The 17,764-nt window shown below is 42.1% G+C and overlaps 1 protein-coding gene and 1 pseudogene across 1 annotated transcript in view; one reads left to right on the top strand and one right to left on the bottom strand.

Moving 5' to 3' along the window:
* The window catches only part of LOC126764111 (uncharacterized), a 340,586-nt gene that overhangs the window by 1,927 nt on the left and 320,895 nt on the right, over nucleotides 1–17,764 (top strand). The window lies entirely within an intron of this gene.
* On the bottom strand, nucleotides 12,211–12,413 carry LOC126764744 (small nucleolar RNA U3; annotated as a pseudogene).

Raw genomic sequence — 17,764 nt, 5'->3', positions numbered from 1 at the left:
CGATTTTTTAGTGATATAATTGTAGCTTGTAACTGTGGTGTAGCATGAGATTCTAGAGCATAGTGGTTTAAACGAATGTTGATTAGACACTGCGGTGCCACCATGCGATTTTCCATCCGGATGATTTGTATCATAGAGTCTAAGTCCCGTATATTGAAATTATTTTTATTTGTTAGATGAATTTCTGATATGAGCATTACATCTATATTCTTTTCAGACAAAATCTGATTATCTCTAATTTATGTTGGTTAACACTGTTAGCATTCCATATACAGATATTTAGTAAGCTAATTTTTTACTTAATAAATTTTGCAGCATTTGATTTTGTGATCTTATTAAATCCTGGGTCATGTTTTGCATGGTAGACATAAATTGTGTCATACACTGTGTAAGATTTATAATAGTAGTTTCAATACCTCCATTTGGAGGATTTGCGGCAGTTGCATTTGCACAGTGTTGCCTCTCACCACATTTGCATAGCTTCCTTGCATATTATTATTGTAAGCAGTAATAGGATTTGAACTTTTGTTTGAGGTTGCTATAATTTCATCACGGGGTGTTTGTAACATTTGGTTACGACGCGCTTGAATGCCCTATGACAACTTCGATTTCAAATCTTCGCATACAGGACAACTCCTTTAGTTAGCAGTGTGATTTCCTCTACAATTGATGCATTTTTATTCAATTCGTCTTTCCTAAGGGTGCATTTAGAAGTAATGTAAATCACCACATATCACACAAACACTGCGTAGAGTGCAATATGATTTGGTATGCGCATATTCTTACTTCTTCAGTTATTCTAAGATGCAGCAAATATTTTGAATTATATATGGGATGGGTTTCATTTTTTTAAGTTGATTAGAATTCGGCAACAATTCAATTTTAAACATTGGCTGTGGTACTTTATTTCTATTAAATATATTTACAACAGTTTTAATACCAAACCCGCATTCTTCCAATGCTTCTGTGACTTCAATAGAGTTTACGGCGACTCGATACCCTTGATTACAACAATTAGACCCTTAGAGCTCTTCAGTGGATACGAATAATAGTTCTTGTTTTTATTTGACAAAAATTTAACTATTTCCATAAAACTTTTTTCACTGTAGGACTGAATTTTTGTTTCATCTATATTGTCTTTTTCAAAGGCACTATATGAAAATTGTTAGTTCACTTAATTTAGCAACAAGAGTATTACTGCTACGCTCGCGCAAATTTACCGGAAGTGGTTTGGCATTAACGACTGCGGTGGTACCCTTCGCATCGTCGTCTGAACTCTTGCTAAGTAGGGCAAATCTGTTGCCATTTAAAACTTCCGTTTTATTCATATTTGGTGTGCCTCCTTGAAATTTTTTAGGATTGACCGCTGACTTTGAAGGACTTAATTTCCTTCTTATATTAACGTATCGCCATGTTTGCACAGACTGCCCTTTTTTAATGGTACATTATCACCTTGCGTTATGCTATTCTTCGCTGCCTGCGTGCTTGCTGGTAATTGCTTATGTATTTTGTGAGCTCTGCTGCTCGTCGGGGCTGCTCAGTTGTTCGCTGCGACGACTTATCCGCGCTGCGCTCATGTTTTTTGTTTCTTTTATTGTTTATTTTGCACTTATTTGGTATTTTATTATGTTTATTGTTTGCAAAAAAAGTCTTTTTTTTGGTGTTTTTTGTTTTTATTAACACTTTCACGTTACTTTTAGAAAGTTTCTGCGGAGCTTAACTCTTTAACTTTTAACTTTTTCAGGCACAAACACTGTCACTGTTAAATATATACTATAATTACTAATGGCAATTTATAAGTTGTTTCATTTAATGGTGTTTTGTGAGCGTGGAAGTGGTTCAATAACGTCCATCTGCAAATCTGCCACTGCTTTCTTGACAGGGAACATATATACAAAGTATCATTACAGTTTTTACTAACTAGAGTTCAAACAGACTTATAGACAGTGGCGAAGATTTTACCTTGTCTCTTCATCCTGATCATTTACATAACATTTGGCAGACTGTAAAAATCAACGCGCTTGAAAGTTATAAAGAGTCAGACTTTTTAATTCAAATTTCGCGTCAATGGTCGAAATAGTTTTTTCTAAGTTAGTATGACTGTCAGTGACATCTGTGCCAAATATCACACCAAAATAATCATTAGTGTTTAGTATACGCTTGTCTTTCTGAAGTACATAAAGTGCGTTCGGAGATTTTTACGATGAGAGAAATTATTCAATGGACGATGTAACCTCTGCGAATGGTAGACACCTTGCCGCGGTGCAGGGGCTTAGCCGCAAGGCATACTCGGCATCCCCCAACCGGTGTGGGTGGTACCGACAGGCACTGCCCAGGCAGGATGTCGGGTGCCGCATGCGTGCGCCAACCAAGAGCTACCACCTCCTAATCCAGGGTGTTATGCGACTCCCGTGCCCATTGGATGATTTGCAGCCAGGAGGTAAATTCGGCTGTATTATAACGGAGCCTCCCCAGCACCGGGTCAAATTGGGGAGTAACTGTGGCCTTACCGCGTCAAGCGGCTCTGGCGTGGCGGACCTTCTAGTTCTCCATCAAAATAATACACCCAACAACTCACCTTGTTGAGCCAAGGGTCGTAAGGAAAAGATGCAACAAAAGATGAAACAAGGCAGCAAACACGGAAAACGGACTCGGACAACGATAAGGAAACCAGTGCAGCAGCGAACAAAGGAGGTCAAGGAGGTAGGCGGAAGTTTAGCTTCCTCTACGCTCTCTTGCCAGAGGAGCGGGCGCTGTTTGAGGAGCATGCCAGGGAAGATGGTGTCGGCATGCCCTCATGTAGCGGCGCTCGCCTGGCGAAAGGACCTGACGCCGCGGAAGCAGCAACGAGCGCCGCCAAGACCCCCGCCATAAGGCGGAGCGGGTCGGACTCGGGTGAGTCACATCGGGCAGAGCCCGACGGCGCTCGTAGTGGACGGAGGAGGAAGTGCAGAAGAGGTGGGCAACGCCCGCTCCCAGAAGCTGGTAAACCCGGCGGATGTGACGACCCGCACAGGAAAGGTATGAGTGGTGCCAGTATGAAGTGGTACCTGCGCTACTTCCGAGAAGGAAAGACTCCAGAGGCAGCGGAGGCTATAGCCAGAAGCAGGAGCAAAGGGAGCAACGCATCCCCAGATAAGGTGCGTGGCATGACCGTGTCAGCTCGCGCGCAAGCGGCGGAGCCAGCAACCGTGGCCCAGTCAGTGCTACATACTCCGCAAGGCGTGCCGGTGGAAGGGCAGCGCCCTCGGACACGTATGCTCAAGCCGCAAAGCGAAAGAATGGCCAAATCACGCCGCAGGAGCCGCCCAGCTCCAAAAGACTGAGGGGCAGCAACACAAGTGCGGCCGGAGGCCAACCTTCTAAATCGGCACCCCACCGGGTGGAGGATGCTGTCAAAGGCATCCGCATGGCTGTACTGCCTCAAAAATACCCGGCGGAGTTGCTAATACCGGAAGAGCTTACCGTGCTCTAAGACCTCCTTATGGATGAGGTATTCAGGGAATCGAATACGCGGCATCCTTCCTGGGAGTAGACTTTAAAGGAGGTATGATACAAGTGGACTGCAAGGACAAGAGTTCCGCCAACTGGCTGCGGGAGTTCGCCCCAAAGCTGGGGGACTGGAGGAGTCCTGTCCTCTGCGTGAGGAGGGCGGAAGATTTGCCAATCATGCACAGCATGACAAAATCCTCCCTCGATGCGGGGACAAACGCTATGAGTTTGCCTTAGGTCTGGTGAAAAATCAGAACCTGGGCCTCAGCATCTCGTCCTGGCGCATCGTCAGAAGCAAGGTGGAAAACATAGGCGACATGGTAGGTTGAAGATTGTACCTGTAAATTGGCGACGAATCGTACAAGTACGTCCGGGAAGCGAGCTTCCGCCTGTTCTACAGGTTCAGCACGGTGGTCATGCGGCCCCACAACAAAGCGGGGGTGTCGAAAAACAGGCAGAGACTGTTGAACCCCCGGACGAAGTAGCAATGCAGGTGGACGAGGTAGCGAATGAGCCCAGCGGAAGCAGGACTGGACAGGCAATGTCACCGGCGACCATCGACGTCCCGGATGTTAGTTCCTGCGGTCAGGGAGAAAAGCTTCCCTCCACGCAGGAACTCCTCGAGGGGTTAGGAGACCCACTGGACGGCAGCGTGATTGACGGCGAGGAAGAGGATATACCCTTCCTCGAACCATTATTATAATGGCCGTCAATACGAAAATTGCCCAGGTGAACCTGCATCACGCGGCGGCAGCTTCGGCTGTCATAGCGAACAGGTTCACAGCAGAGATACTGGGCATGCTGCTGATCCAAGAGCCTTGGGTCCATAGATGATAGGTTAAAGGCCTCAAAACGGAGTCAAATAAGGTAATCTGGGATCTCTCTACCGAGAGACCCAGAACTTGCATAGTTGTCAGGAATAACATTGAATTCTTCTGCATTTCAGAGTTCCTGACGTAGGATCTGGTGGCGGTGCAAGCCAGGGACTTCGAAGGCAAGGACTTCGTCCTGGCTACAGCATACTTCCCAGGGGAGGTACCCACGGCAACCCCGGAGGTGGTGGGAAGGCTGGTGGAGCATTGCAGAAAGCATAGGCTTCCCCTTATTATGGGGTGCGCCGCAAACGCCCCCCATGTGGAATGGAGCAGTACCAACTGCAACTCAAGAGGTGAGTCCCTTGTAGAATACATAATAGGAAGTAACTTAGTGATAGAGAATGTGGGGTGTGAATCCACATTTATAACTATAAACAGGAGAGTGGTGCTGGACATCACCTTGAGTATTGAGACTGCAAAGGGATTGGTCTCGCAATGGAGAGTCTCGACGGAGCCCTACTTGTCAGACCACAGGATTTTAAGGTTCACGCTAAAGGTAGAAGTCAGGAAACTCCCCCCCAGACGCAACCCTCGGAAGCCGAACTGGTATGCCTTCAGGGATATACTAAATGAGGAATTGAGCAGGGGGTGGTAGACTGATAATAGCGTTTCATTCCCAGGCTTGGAGATTAGGCTATCTAAGCTAAACGAGTCTGTCACTAACGCTTATCATGGCAGCTGCCCCCTACAAGTGACCACAGACAGACGAAACTGTCCCTGGTGTTCAAGGAAACTAGCAGACTTCCGGGAAAAAGTACGCAGCCTATTCAACATAGCGAAACGTTCGGGACTCTGAGAAGATTATAGGAGCTATCTCACTTTATACAATAAGGAGATTAGGTCTGCAAAGCAGACTAGCTTCAGGAGATTCTGCGAGAATGTGACCTCAACACCAGAGGCGGCCCAGCTGCATAAAGCTCTGGCCATAGGCACAAACGACGCAGTAGTAGCAATCAAAAGAGGAGATGGGACATTTACGACCAGCGCAGAGGACAGAGCGACGGAGCTTCTGCGGGCGCACTTCCCGGAGACGGTTTGGGCAGACCAAGGTGTACCCGTGATCGAACACAGGCCATCCCGCGAGGATTGGAATATCGCCAAACAGCTATTTACGGCGGACTCGATCCAATGGGCAATGGCCTCGTTTGAGAGATTCAAGTCTCCGGGAGTGGATGGTATTTTTTCAGCGCTGTTACAACAGGAAGAGCAGTATTTACTGCCTCACCTGGTTCGGCTGCTGAGGAAAAACCTCGCAATGGCGTACATCCCTGAAGTATGGAGGACATCGAAGGTGATCTTCATACCCAAGGTGGGTAGGAAAGACTACTCAGTGGCGAAATCCTTCAGGCCAATCAGTCTAACGTCTTTCCTACTAAAAACCATGGTGAAGATCGTGGATCATGAAATAAGGACGACAGCGCTGAACAGAGCACCCCTGCATGCGACTCAGCATGCCTACAGAGCGGGCAGTTCCACCAGTACTGCTCTATACCAGACAACCTCTGAGTTAGAGAGTTCACTGGAGCATTAAGAGGTGATGCTTTGCGCGTTCTGGGACATCGAAGGTGCCTTTGATAACACGTCTCATAGAAGTGTAGCCAAGGCACTGGAGAAAAGGAATGTGGAAGCACCGGTGCGCAGATGGATTGAAGCCGTACTGCGCACCAGAGTTGCTGAGACCACAGTAGGTGATAAGAGGATTCGTCTCGGCACAACAAGAGGCTGCCCACAGGGAGATGTGTTATCACCTCTGCTATGGAGTCTGGTTGTAGAAGACCTGTTAGTATTGCTAACGAACAATGGGATCCGCTGCCGGGAGTATGCGGACGACATTGTAATTATAGCAAAAGGTAAATACGAAGACACTCTCTGTGACCTAATACAGAGAGGTCTAAACCTGTCGAAGATGTGGTGTAGGGAGGCTGCGGTGAAGGCAGCATATAAACCTGACCTTGGTCAAAGTAACAAAAGCTTCAATGGTGTGCAATCGGCTGGCAGGCAAGTCCTGGGGCTGTAAGCCAAGGATCGTTAGGTGGTTATACACCACGATAGTGAGACCAATAATCACATACGGGGCGGTGGCCTGGGCCTCAATAGCGTCGCAGACTTCGGTTAAGACCAAACTATCGAAGCTGCAGCGACTAGCCTGTGTCTGCATGACGGGCGCAATGCGCACTTGTCCAACGGCAACACTGGAGGTTCTGCTGGAACTTACTCCGCTTCATTTGGTTATTGGTCAGGTAGCCAAGCACACAATTCCGAAAATAACGGCAGAGGGGTGGGCAAAGGTAAGGTAAACTCGTCCCAGAAGATGGAAAAGATAAGTGGCGATGTACCATCAGCCCTCCTCCCGAGGGACAGCACTACCAAAACAGTTACCTTCAAGAAGAAGTTCAAGGTCACCCTCGGCAGCAAAGACGAGTGGAATGACTTCAATCTCGAGCTGATGTTGAGGAATAGCACGCTGAGGTGGTACACCGATGGCTCGAAAATGTCGGAGGGAATCGGTGCAGGGATCGCGGGCCCACGTACTAAGCTCTCCATACCCATGGGAGAGATCCCAAGCATTTTCCAGGCAGAAGTTTTTGCCATAACTCGGTGTATAGAAATAAACTTCCGTCGCAACTATCGCAATGAGATAATAGCCATTCTCAGCGATAGTCAAGCGGCGCTAAAAGCGATCGCCTATTACGAAATCAATTCGCTTTAGTGCAGGAGTGCAGGGAAAGGCTGAACAGCCTTGCAGAACGTAACCAGGTACACCTAATTTGGGTGCCTGGTCACAGAGGTACAGCCGGTAATGAACTGGCGGACGAGCTAGCCCGCTCCGCAGCCTCCACCAAGATGGTGGGACCAGAACCCGTTATTGGGGTAGGTTTACATACCATAAAGGAGCTACTCCGCAAGGAAGAAGAAGTGGGCAGGGAGGAGCATTGGCGGGAAACACGCGGTATGAAACATGCCAAGTTGCTAATGGGAGGATACAACTTGAGTAGGTTCAATATTGTAATAAACCTCCCCAGGAACAAACTCAGGCTACTGGTTGCATAGTATACTGGCCACTGCAAGTTGAATAGGCATCTGTAAAACATGGGCCTATCCTCTTGCGTTAACTGCCGGTTCTGCGACTTGGATCCTGAAACCCCGGAGCACCTGCTGATCGACTGCACAGCAGTCTGGAGACGCAGGACTAAGGCCCTTGGATCAATGCTTCCGGATAAGGATCGCATAGCCTCATTAGCGCCCGGAAGTCTATTGAACTTCATCAATGCGCTGGGGCTGGGTGAGTCTATGTGAGTTAGGAGAGGGCACAATAGACCAAAGGTCGCGGTGCATTCCTCATATTCAATCAATCAATCAACCATGTGTAGAGGAAAGAGATATATGCAGAAGTTTACTTAAGTGAAGAAGGTTCTGAGCGCCATTCACTTGGGTGTGACTAGAAACGATTATTTTACATATGACTCAAGCAGCTCACGACTTCCGGTCCGGTATCAACCGAGTAGCCAAAAATCGTCCGTTTGAAAGCGAGCTAAAGTCAAAAAGCGAAACATCCCTCCCTAGGGTTGTGCGTTGGGTTTCGGACCCGCCACATAAAAAAAACATCCTAAAAAACAACATAAGAGCTGACATCACCGCCGTCCAAGAAGTGCGATAAACGGGACAAGGACTGAGACGAGTAGGTCCTTGTGAAATTTACTACAGTGGGAAATTTTTCGTACAAGAACTTAGTTCGGATCGTTCAATTTGTATAGCAGCTACCACACATGCTATATTCATCCAAACTGAAGCACTTAATTTGCATAATAATGTGTGCCAAATTTTTTTCAGATATCTTGCCAAAGCAGTTTTCAAGGTAAATGAAAGTGGTCTTTTATTAAACAAGTAAGTAAGTAACTTACAGGAAGCAAAGCCAGGTGTAAAACGTCAAACAGAGCATCGGAATCCAAGAAATATTATAAACACATATACTAATAAAACTCATACACTGACCGACATTTTCGGTATAAGATTTGTTTGAAAAACAAAAATCATTATATGTGACGCCGCACATAGAAACCCGGCTGGTATGTCAAAATGTCGATTATCGGTTTTCAACGAGAATGTACGTAGAACTACAGGGAGCAACCCAAGAGCTTGTTGGTTCGTCTCGGAAACGCTTCAGAGTGAGTGAAAATGAGTGTGAACAAATGTTTTAGAAATCCGGCTAGTGTGTCAAATACCCGGTTAGTGTGTGAAAATTTTGGTTTTCCCTCATAGTTTCCACAGGAACACTGTCGAAAAATATAAAAGTCATCAGATATGTAATACCTGTGCAATGAGCCATTGCGCCACATATGGAAATATTTTGACTGAAGAAAATGCCGCTCATCGATTAGCTAACGATAACGCTAATGTATTTTAAAAAAAAGAAGTATGGATTTTTTATTGGAAATGTATTTTATATGAAGGTCATTCATGTTCGACATTTCACTGGGTAATAGGGTGGGCCAATTCCGGACTTTTTTCGATTCGGGATTTCTAATAGTGCGGAAAAGTTGCCTTAGTACTTCCTGATTTCAATGCAACTTTTGTTTTGAGATCTGATTGCATCTTCAACCCCAACTCCGGCCTTGAAATTTCGGAAATTCGCCTAAAATCGTGAAATTGTCTACCTAGCGCCTGAAATACGCATCTCATGGCAAAATGTACAAAACAAAAGTTATTTGTCACGTCATTTGCTACCGAAATAGTACAAGTGATCATGGCCGTAGGACGAACCGTTCCCGAAATACGAGCGAAAATGCGGCGCGCCACAGCGCAAGGTGAAAATTGTTGCAGCTCTCAGCTAATCTCCCAAGCCCAACCCAACCAACCAACAATACGTCAGCCTTGTTTTAGTCTGAATCTGTGTCAAATTTATTGATAAAATCAGATTTTGTACTAAACTTTGGCACTTGTCACCAGTTTGACGGTTCTCTCGACTGCCACGGTGTGAGAGGGGAATTCACTAAATTTCCATACCTCTGCAGTGTCTCCCGACAGCCCTTTTAATGAGTTCTTCGTTAGAAACTGAACAAAGAACTGGTGGAACAGTCAAGGTAATAGTCTTCCAGTTAATCTTATCGTAATAATTATTAGCTTTGAAGTTCAGCATTGGCACTTTATTACATCTAACCCTTCCATTTACAGTGTCAGACTCTGCTTCTCTGGCTGCCAGAAGTCGGTCAAGGGCCAACTTTCTGACTTCTATCCGTTCGTCAGTCATCACACTAAGGAGAATGTTTTCTGGAAGAGCAAAGAAAGCATTCTGTTGAATGGATGAATCGACAACCTTGAGCAGTTTAGCAGGTAAGTATCTCAACCTTTGAATTGCAGCATAGAGATAGCGCGAGCCATCTTTGAATGAACTGTTGAAACTTATTGAGAACCACCAAGGTGAGTAAACTGTAAGTATGTACTTGACCAAAATCTTTATTTCCTTTGTTGGTTTGTCAGTAGAAATGTATAATCTCAGAATTCTATTTGCACATGTTACCTGGATGCATCGACGCTAAATCTGAGGAACATTGACCGGAAATAACATCTTCTGATATTTTATAGAGATAAGCTTGGTCTGTGCTAAGTTGGGTCGGATTAATAACCTCAGAAGGTAATTGGCAGGATGGAAAACTTTCAAATTTGACAACAGGCAACTTCTCACAATCAGGGAGCAGTTTACCTATGTCGCCAGAGAATGTATTTGGACTCTTTGAGACACCATCTATGTGTTCGAAAAGAGCACGAAATGGAAGTTCGTTGAAATGTAGAAGACAAACAACCCACTGTAATGGCCTACCTATTCTTTCTTTTAGTTTCGGAATGATTCCACCTTTCCAACTTGTGTTCGTGTTTTTGCCATCAGCACCGACAACTTCTAGATGTTCCACATCAACTGAATTGTCTTGTAAATGTTGCCATATAGTTTGCGTCTCATCCTCAGCTGACCCGGAAGGAGAGGTGACGTGGCCAAAGTAATGACAACCACGTTCCGCTATAAGAGAAATATGTTCCTCTTTGACAGTGTCGCGGTAGTACTTTTCACCTTCGCTGACTTGTGTAAGTGTATTGTCTTTGCGGCCGTCAAAATACAGCCCATATACAGAGTCAATACTTTCGGTGTTTTGGAGCTTAACTCCAACACTTTTTTGCCCGACTAATCTTGCATTTGTCAGTGACAAAGCTAGCCTGATCCTCTGTTATCAAACTTGCTTTTTTGGGATCCAGAAAAGCAGATGAAACATTCAAGGCCGCTGCTCTATCACTTACTCCAAATCTTTGGGCAGCTAAAGCAGTGTGTTCTAATACTAGTGTGTTTTGTTTGGTTTTAGAGGATGGAAGAGAAAATTCATCCTCAGCATCGTTTTTGGAAGAATCCATGTGCGACGCACCTACATTGTTGTCGTCTGTATGAGAGTCTGCCTGATCTGAATGGTCACGTGTTCTAGCTGACACTTTTCTGGTAAGTGTTGATGTTGAATGACGTTTTGAAAGCTTTTCTTTACGTTCATTTTTCTTTGTAATCTTTTTTGTTTCAGGTAGATCAACACTTCCAATGCGACCAATTCTTCTGGTTCTCTGGTCCAAGAGAAATGGTTGTTCATTGATAGGAACTTTCCTTTCCTTTGGACAAGTGCCAGAAGAAAAAAAAGGTGCGTGGAGTCCCTACGCGCGGAAGAAGTTATACTTCTTAGTGATATTCAGAAATGCATATCATTTTGTATGAAAGAAAACTAGAACATTTAAATTCATTATGCACATTTTATAAAGCAAAGTCTAAATGAAGGACTGGGAAAGTAGTTCTGTCTCTTCGATGCGGAAGGGATTATGCAGCGTAACCATCTCTCTTTTGTACTCTTCGAATTGGGTTGTCATATTATAATTTGTATATCTTATATCATGGTGTTTAGTCAATTTCTTGTATTCATTATTGGCGTTGCATTTGTATTGCGCACAAAACTGGGCCAAAGTAAAATGAATTTTCTTTTCATTTTTCTTTGCAGTTTTTCAATAAATTTAAATAAGTTTCTTAATAAATTTAAATAAATTTAAGTAAATTTACACGTATTTTCATTTATATTTAATTATCAATAAATTTTTTTAAATTATTTGCCTAGTTGTCCATTTTATTTTCTCATGCATTTCAGTAGAATTTTGTACAGAAATTTGACCGGCGTAGAAGCAAAATGCGAAACAATCATACATATATTATGTCGTTTGCACATTTGTCTGTGTGTTTGCGAAAGTAAATGTTCTACAAAAGCATATTTCTATACTTAAGCGAAATTATTTGAACCATCGTATATTTCTTACATGCATAACCAAACCATACTTAAGGCAACGCCACGAAAGTGTCAATAGTGGTGTTGGTGGTAAGCACATTGTGACGTGAACGCAGGTTCGAATCTCGACGGACTTAGTCTTAAATTTTTGCATTTTAACTAATAGAAATTAAATTTATCACAGCAATATACCTAATATACATATACATAATATTGCTGTGATAAATTTAATTTCTAGATATTAGTACGAAAAATATTTATTAGTATAGTATACGATGTTAAAAGGCATACATCTTTCTATCCTATCTTGTGTATCTGCACATGCTCATATGAATGTATGTATACGCATGTGCGCGTTCAGAAATTCAAAGAATTCGCACAAAAAAAGAGAGACGAAAGAAATAAAGTCACATAAAATAGTTGAGAATTCGCAAAAATGAAAGCCAAACGAAAGAAAAATAATGCGCAAGCATACATAAGCGTACTGTACTTATTGACCGCATTATTTTTGCGTAAAACCTTGGAATTTATTCATTAAAATCACCGCTCAGAAGTCGTTTTATCCGTTGTAAGCGAGCGATTTTCGAAGAAACATCATTTCTAATATGCCACAACACAATATTAGAAATGAAGTTCATAAACCTCACGCTGTCAGATAAAACGCTGTACCTCGTCATCGCGGGTCGATTTCCAAAAAGTTTAAATGAAGACTAACTACAGAAATGATCCTGTAAAGTATAGCCTTAATTTTTTAACGGCCAACGCAGAGTATTTCAACCACAATATACGCAAAATAGTTGAGAATTCGCAGAAATGAAAGACAAAAAGAAAAAAGAAAAAGAAGCATAACTTCAATAATACACAAGCATACAAACATACATATGCGCAGCAGCAGCAAGGAAAGAGGTAACAATCGGCGATCCATTGTATATTTCTTTCATGCATAACCAAACCATAATTAGGACAACGCAATACAAGTGTCAATGGTGGTGTTGGTGGTAAGCGCTTGAAAAGTTACGACGAGGACGTAGGTTCGAATCCCTACAGAATTTATTTTTGATTTAATATGTCACCAACCAAAAATTGAAACATTGTTCTACAAAAACAACAACAGCATAAGCATGGCAACATTGTGTTGTTGGTAGAAAAGCCGAGCTGTGCCGAAAGAAACGAACAAACGATCGCCGATTGTCACCGCTTCGCTTGCTGCTCGAACATCTTCGCAGACAAGGTTGCATAGATTCATATTGAGCAAGGTTGCGCAACCTAAACCTATCGCGACCTTTTCCGAACTCGTATAAGAAGTATAACTTCAAAAATAAATGCATTTACAAGCAGCAAAGTCAAATAATTTTCCGGCAGAAGAGACAAAGTCGTCTCTTTTAGAGCTCAAACCTATTGGGTTCATTAAAAACATTTGTTTAAGAGTCAGAAATTTCTTGAGGTATTTGGTGAGCATTTGTACAACTCTAGTGTGTGAAACTATAGGAATAGATGACTTTTTGAAAGTATTTTCAACCTTTGTTGCAACTATTTCTGTAACCTCTTTACTCCTAGGTTAATAGTTGTCGCCTCGGAGTCGCCCTATACGAAATCTTTCAAACTGATAATCATTTCAAACTAATATCAAACACAAAAGAACATCCTGGTAAGTACGTAACTAAGAGATTGTACGGATATATGCCAAACACAGGACATTTCTGTCTAAATTTAAATTTAGATACAGACATTTTGAGTTCTGTGTTCTATTGAGAGAATATAAGTGATAGCACTCGGCGAAATCAACGACAAGAGTGAAGGAACTCGATGAAAAAATATTTATGTGGAGACCAGTCCGAACGTGTCGTATGGCGCAGGGAAATGAATGTAAGTGATAGAACTCGGCGAAATCACCGACAAGAGTGAAGGAACTCAATGAAAAAATATTTGTGTGGAGACCTATCCGAACGGGTCCTTTGGCGTAGATGAATGAATGTGAGTGATAGCACTCGGCGAAATCAACGTCAAGAAGTGTGGCCGCAAGCCGATTTTCACCTTTCGCTGTGGAGCGCCGCATTTTCGCTCGTATCTCGGGAACGGTTCGTCCTACGGCCATGATCACTCATACCACTTCGGTAGCAAATGACGTGACAAATAACTTTTGTTTTATACATTTTGCCATGAGATGCGTATTTCAGGCGCTAGGTAGACAATTTCACGATTTTAGGCGAATTTCCGAAATTTCAAGGCCGGAGTTGGGGTTGAAGATGCAATCCGATCTCAAAACAAAAAGTTGCATTGGAATCAGGAAGTACTAAGGCAACTTTTCCGCACTATTATAAATCCCGAATCGAAAAAAGTCCGGAATCGACCCACCCTACTGGGTAAACCACATTTTGCGCATAATCGAACGACAAAACAAGTATGTCAGGTTCATCTTGTCCAGCGCACCACTCTTGGTACAATGCTAACTGATTTTTCGCGCATCGTATGTGTTGTAAAAAAATATTTAATTTTTCTTCTCGTTGGTCTGCATTTTTCGCAATCGTGACAGACGTCGTATTTTCTTTACACGTATTGCACAAGGCTGACATTCGTTTCATTGTTTTGATGTAAGGGAAACCTTCCTGCCACAATTTATAAAATAAACGTTCTGAAATTTTCTTCTCCGGACAATCTGCGCACGCTGCAATATACCGCCGATGCACCGCGATTTTCGTTTCTGACGTTGGCTATTTCATTACATTGTAATTTTTAAATGCCGGGAGGCGACCAGGTAATGGAACAGCACAGTGTTCTGGAAAATTCTTGAAATTTATGATTTCTTCTCTTAGTTCGTACGTCACGTCCGTTTGTCGGTTCAACGGTTTTCCTACATGACCGTGGCTCTTGTACACAATCCATTTTCGTCGAAGTGTCTATTAAGACCTTCATACCTATCACGATCTACACTGTGAATGAATAGATACATTTGGCGGCAAATTCGCATGCCACGGAACGTGTACTCTGTATCGACTCGTATCTTCTCTTGATCTCTGTCCGAATACTTTTTCCGCGAAAGAGTGTTATAATAGGCTTCCAGCGAAAGGTGTTGCCGATGCGCCTCCAGATGTGATAAAATAACGAGGTCGAGTTCATTGTTTCGCAACTCCAAACAGTAGTCGCGAAACGTACATACAAGCTGTCTTTATAAAATGGTGTTACACTTATAGCGGGTACAACACAGTTCTGCAGTCGGTCCGAACATACTTTCAATGGTTTCGAATTCTTTCATATCATCTGTACATTTCTCCAGAAACTCACTTTCGGAAAATTTGTTGTCACCTTCGCCACTACTTTCTTCACGCCTGCCGGAGTTCCTTCTTCCTGGATAAGATTCCACTTCCAATTACGATACCGATATACCGTACATCGCATTTACTCGCTGCACTTCCTGCTCTAAATCAATGTTTTCTGTCTCCATTCTTTCACTCTCTTTCCTTTCTAAACAAAAATGATTACCTGCACGTCGAAATCACCATACTACAATCACAAACTGCTTATTCCAGGATAAGCATGCTTTTGTCGATAACGAATAATGTTGACTTTGATAACACTAGCTCTGTTCGAACAGCGAACAGCAACAACAGAAAGCGACAGCCAAAACAATGAGCGTTCGATTACCATGGCATCACTCAGACGGCTTCATTGTGCTAAACTGCTAACATAGTAACGAACAAGAGAGAACACGTGCTTCACATCTTTCAACGCTTCTCGTGAAAAATCCTGTTTTGACACACTAGCCGGGTTTCTATGTGCGGGGTCATATATGTAGTATCTGGGTTTTGGGGTAGTATCGAACTGGTTTTATCTATCTATCCAATAGCACATACTATTAACATGCCACTAACTAATAAAATGTTCGTTGGGTTTAATTAAGGTACCTCACTTACCATCACCAATATTAGTTGCATGGGGCTAGGTCCAGTTTTCTCTGAACTACCTATTTTAGGCACAAAGATACACTGCTGTGACTAAAATACGCTCTCTAATTTTAATTGAGATATCTCAAAAATATTCCGATATATCCAGAATAAAGTCAGGCGGAAGTTCGAAATCTTTATATTAGGTATATTATGGCTCAAGGAAGTATAGATTCGATTCAACCCATTTTTGATAAATAAAGTTATTATTATTATCCGGAAAAAATTCTGTCTGCATTTCAATTTTATATCCCATATACAATTTATAACCACTTAAGCGGTTGATGGTGTGTCATGAGGTCGAATTGTCTACCGTAGATATGAAATAGTTGACCGCACAGACTATGGCAAGCAGATCTTTTTCTGTCGCTGAGTGTTCTCTTTAGTGGTCGTTTAGTGATCTGCTCACAGCTTCAATTGCAAAATCATGTGGTTACGGGGAATTTTAGATTGAAATCCGGATACTTGAGAACCAGTAGGTTCGTCAGCAGCGCTTTCATTGTGCATTCTCAAACCAATTTGTATATTGGGGGTCACGAATGTTAATTTTAGCTCCTTTTTTCAAATATTTTGTTAAGCATTGGTCGCCTGTTTGCGGGTAGTAAGCATAGATCCAAAAATCATCGTCAGTAACAATACGTTTTATGACTTCCTCATAGAAAGAACGCATTGTTTCACAGAAATTATCATTCAAAATGATTTACCTTCCGATTTTCCAACGGTACAAGCAGGATCTCTGACTGTTAATCGTCGATTTTAAATCACCAATACCTTTATTTTATTGACATGTTGATCATTAGTTAATGTTGATGGCGAACTGGACGCAGTTCATCGTCAACGCGTTCTCGACCCTCTTTGAATAATTTGTACCAATCAGTATCACTTACTCGCGACGAACACTTATCACCGAAGACATTTTCTAACATTCTGAACGTTTCGGCACCGGGAATTTAAGTTTTACTCAAAATTTAACGGAACTCCTTTTTTATACGGTTGCAACATGTTGCTACAGAGTGTAATAGTTTTGTTCACCAAACGGTTGTACGTATCACCTAAAACTAATCGAGAAAGATATAGGGTTATATATGTACATATAAATGATCAGGATAACGATACGAGTTGAAATCCGGTGATTGTCCGTCCGTCCTTGCAAGCTGTAACTTGAGTAAACATTGAGATATTTGAAACTTGGTAGGCTAGATGTGAATGAAAAACAACTTGTCACTTTAGTGTTCATATTTATTCTGAATTTTATTTATTAAAAATGAAATTTCTTTAACAAATTTTGTTTATGTTGGCATATTAATTTATTATTATGTAGAGCAGGGATGGGCAAGTTTTTAGCCCGCAAAGTTAGCATAGTGCGAACGAGGGCTAGATGAGTGGAATATCAGTTTACGGAAGGAAGGAAAGAGCATAAAAAGTTGGGAAAAAATCAATGACATTTCCATGAAACTTGACATTGTATCCAAATTAAAAAGCGGAAATTTACTTCATATCGGAATTGTACAGTTGTGTGAACAAAAAGAGGTAAAATTATTTTGCAGGTTTTAGAGTTTCGCGTTAATATTTATTTTTATTATTAGGAAAAAAATTATATAAGTTATACTTGTACCTTCGTAAAAGAATTATATGTGCAAATTTTTTTTCAGTGTATCTCGAGAATTAATAACGCTAAATTTTTTTCCAGTATGCAGTATTCGACGTTTACATATTTTGTTTGTATATAAGGTTTAACATTATTTCATTTGAATTACCGTTCATTGAAAATGTCATTGCGATTAGTATTTTTCATAGAAAATAATTATATGTGCAAACTCATCTATTTGTGCTCTGGCAGCTGTACAGACAACATATAAAGTTTGATTTTTAACTATAGTGAAAAATTGGGAAATAAGTAGATTATAGGAATTAAATATAGTGCGTAGAAAAATAATTTACTATTTTGGAATATAGTAGGAATAGGTTATATAGTTAAAATGCAACGTGGTACAAAACTATCGGATGAAGAGCGGGGTAGGATAATTGTAATGCACGAAGCCGGCATAAGAATTGGACGAATCGCTGAGTCAGTGAACCGACATAGTAATACAGTTTCAAATTATTTGAAAAATCCTCAACATTATGGTGTCATAAAGCGTGCTGGTCGGTTACC

The sequence above is a fragment of the Bactrocera neohumeralis genome, unplaced genomic scaffold (assembly GCF_024586455.1).
Source record: "Bactrocera neohumeralis isolate Rockhampton unplaced genomic scaffold, APGP_CSIRO_Bneo_wtdbg2-racon-allhic-juicebox.fasta_v2 cluster09, whole genome shotgun sequence".
NCBI lineage: Eukaryota > Metazoa > Arthropoda > Insecta > Diptera > Tephritidae > Bactrocera > Bactrocera neohumeralis.
Note: the sequence above shows the minus strand (reverse complement) of the source record. Positions and strands in the feature narration are given on the sequence as shown.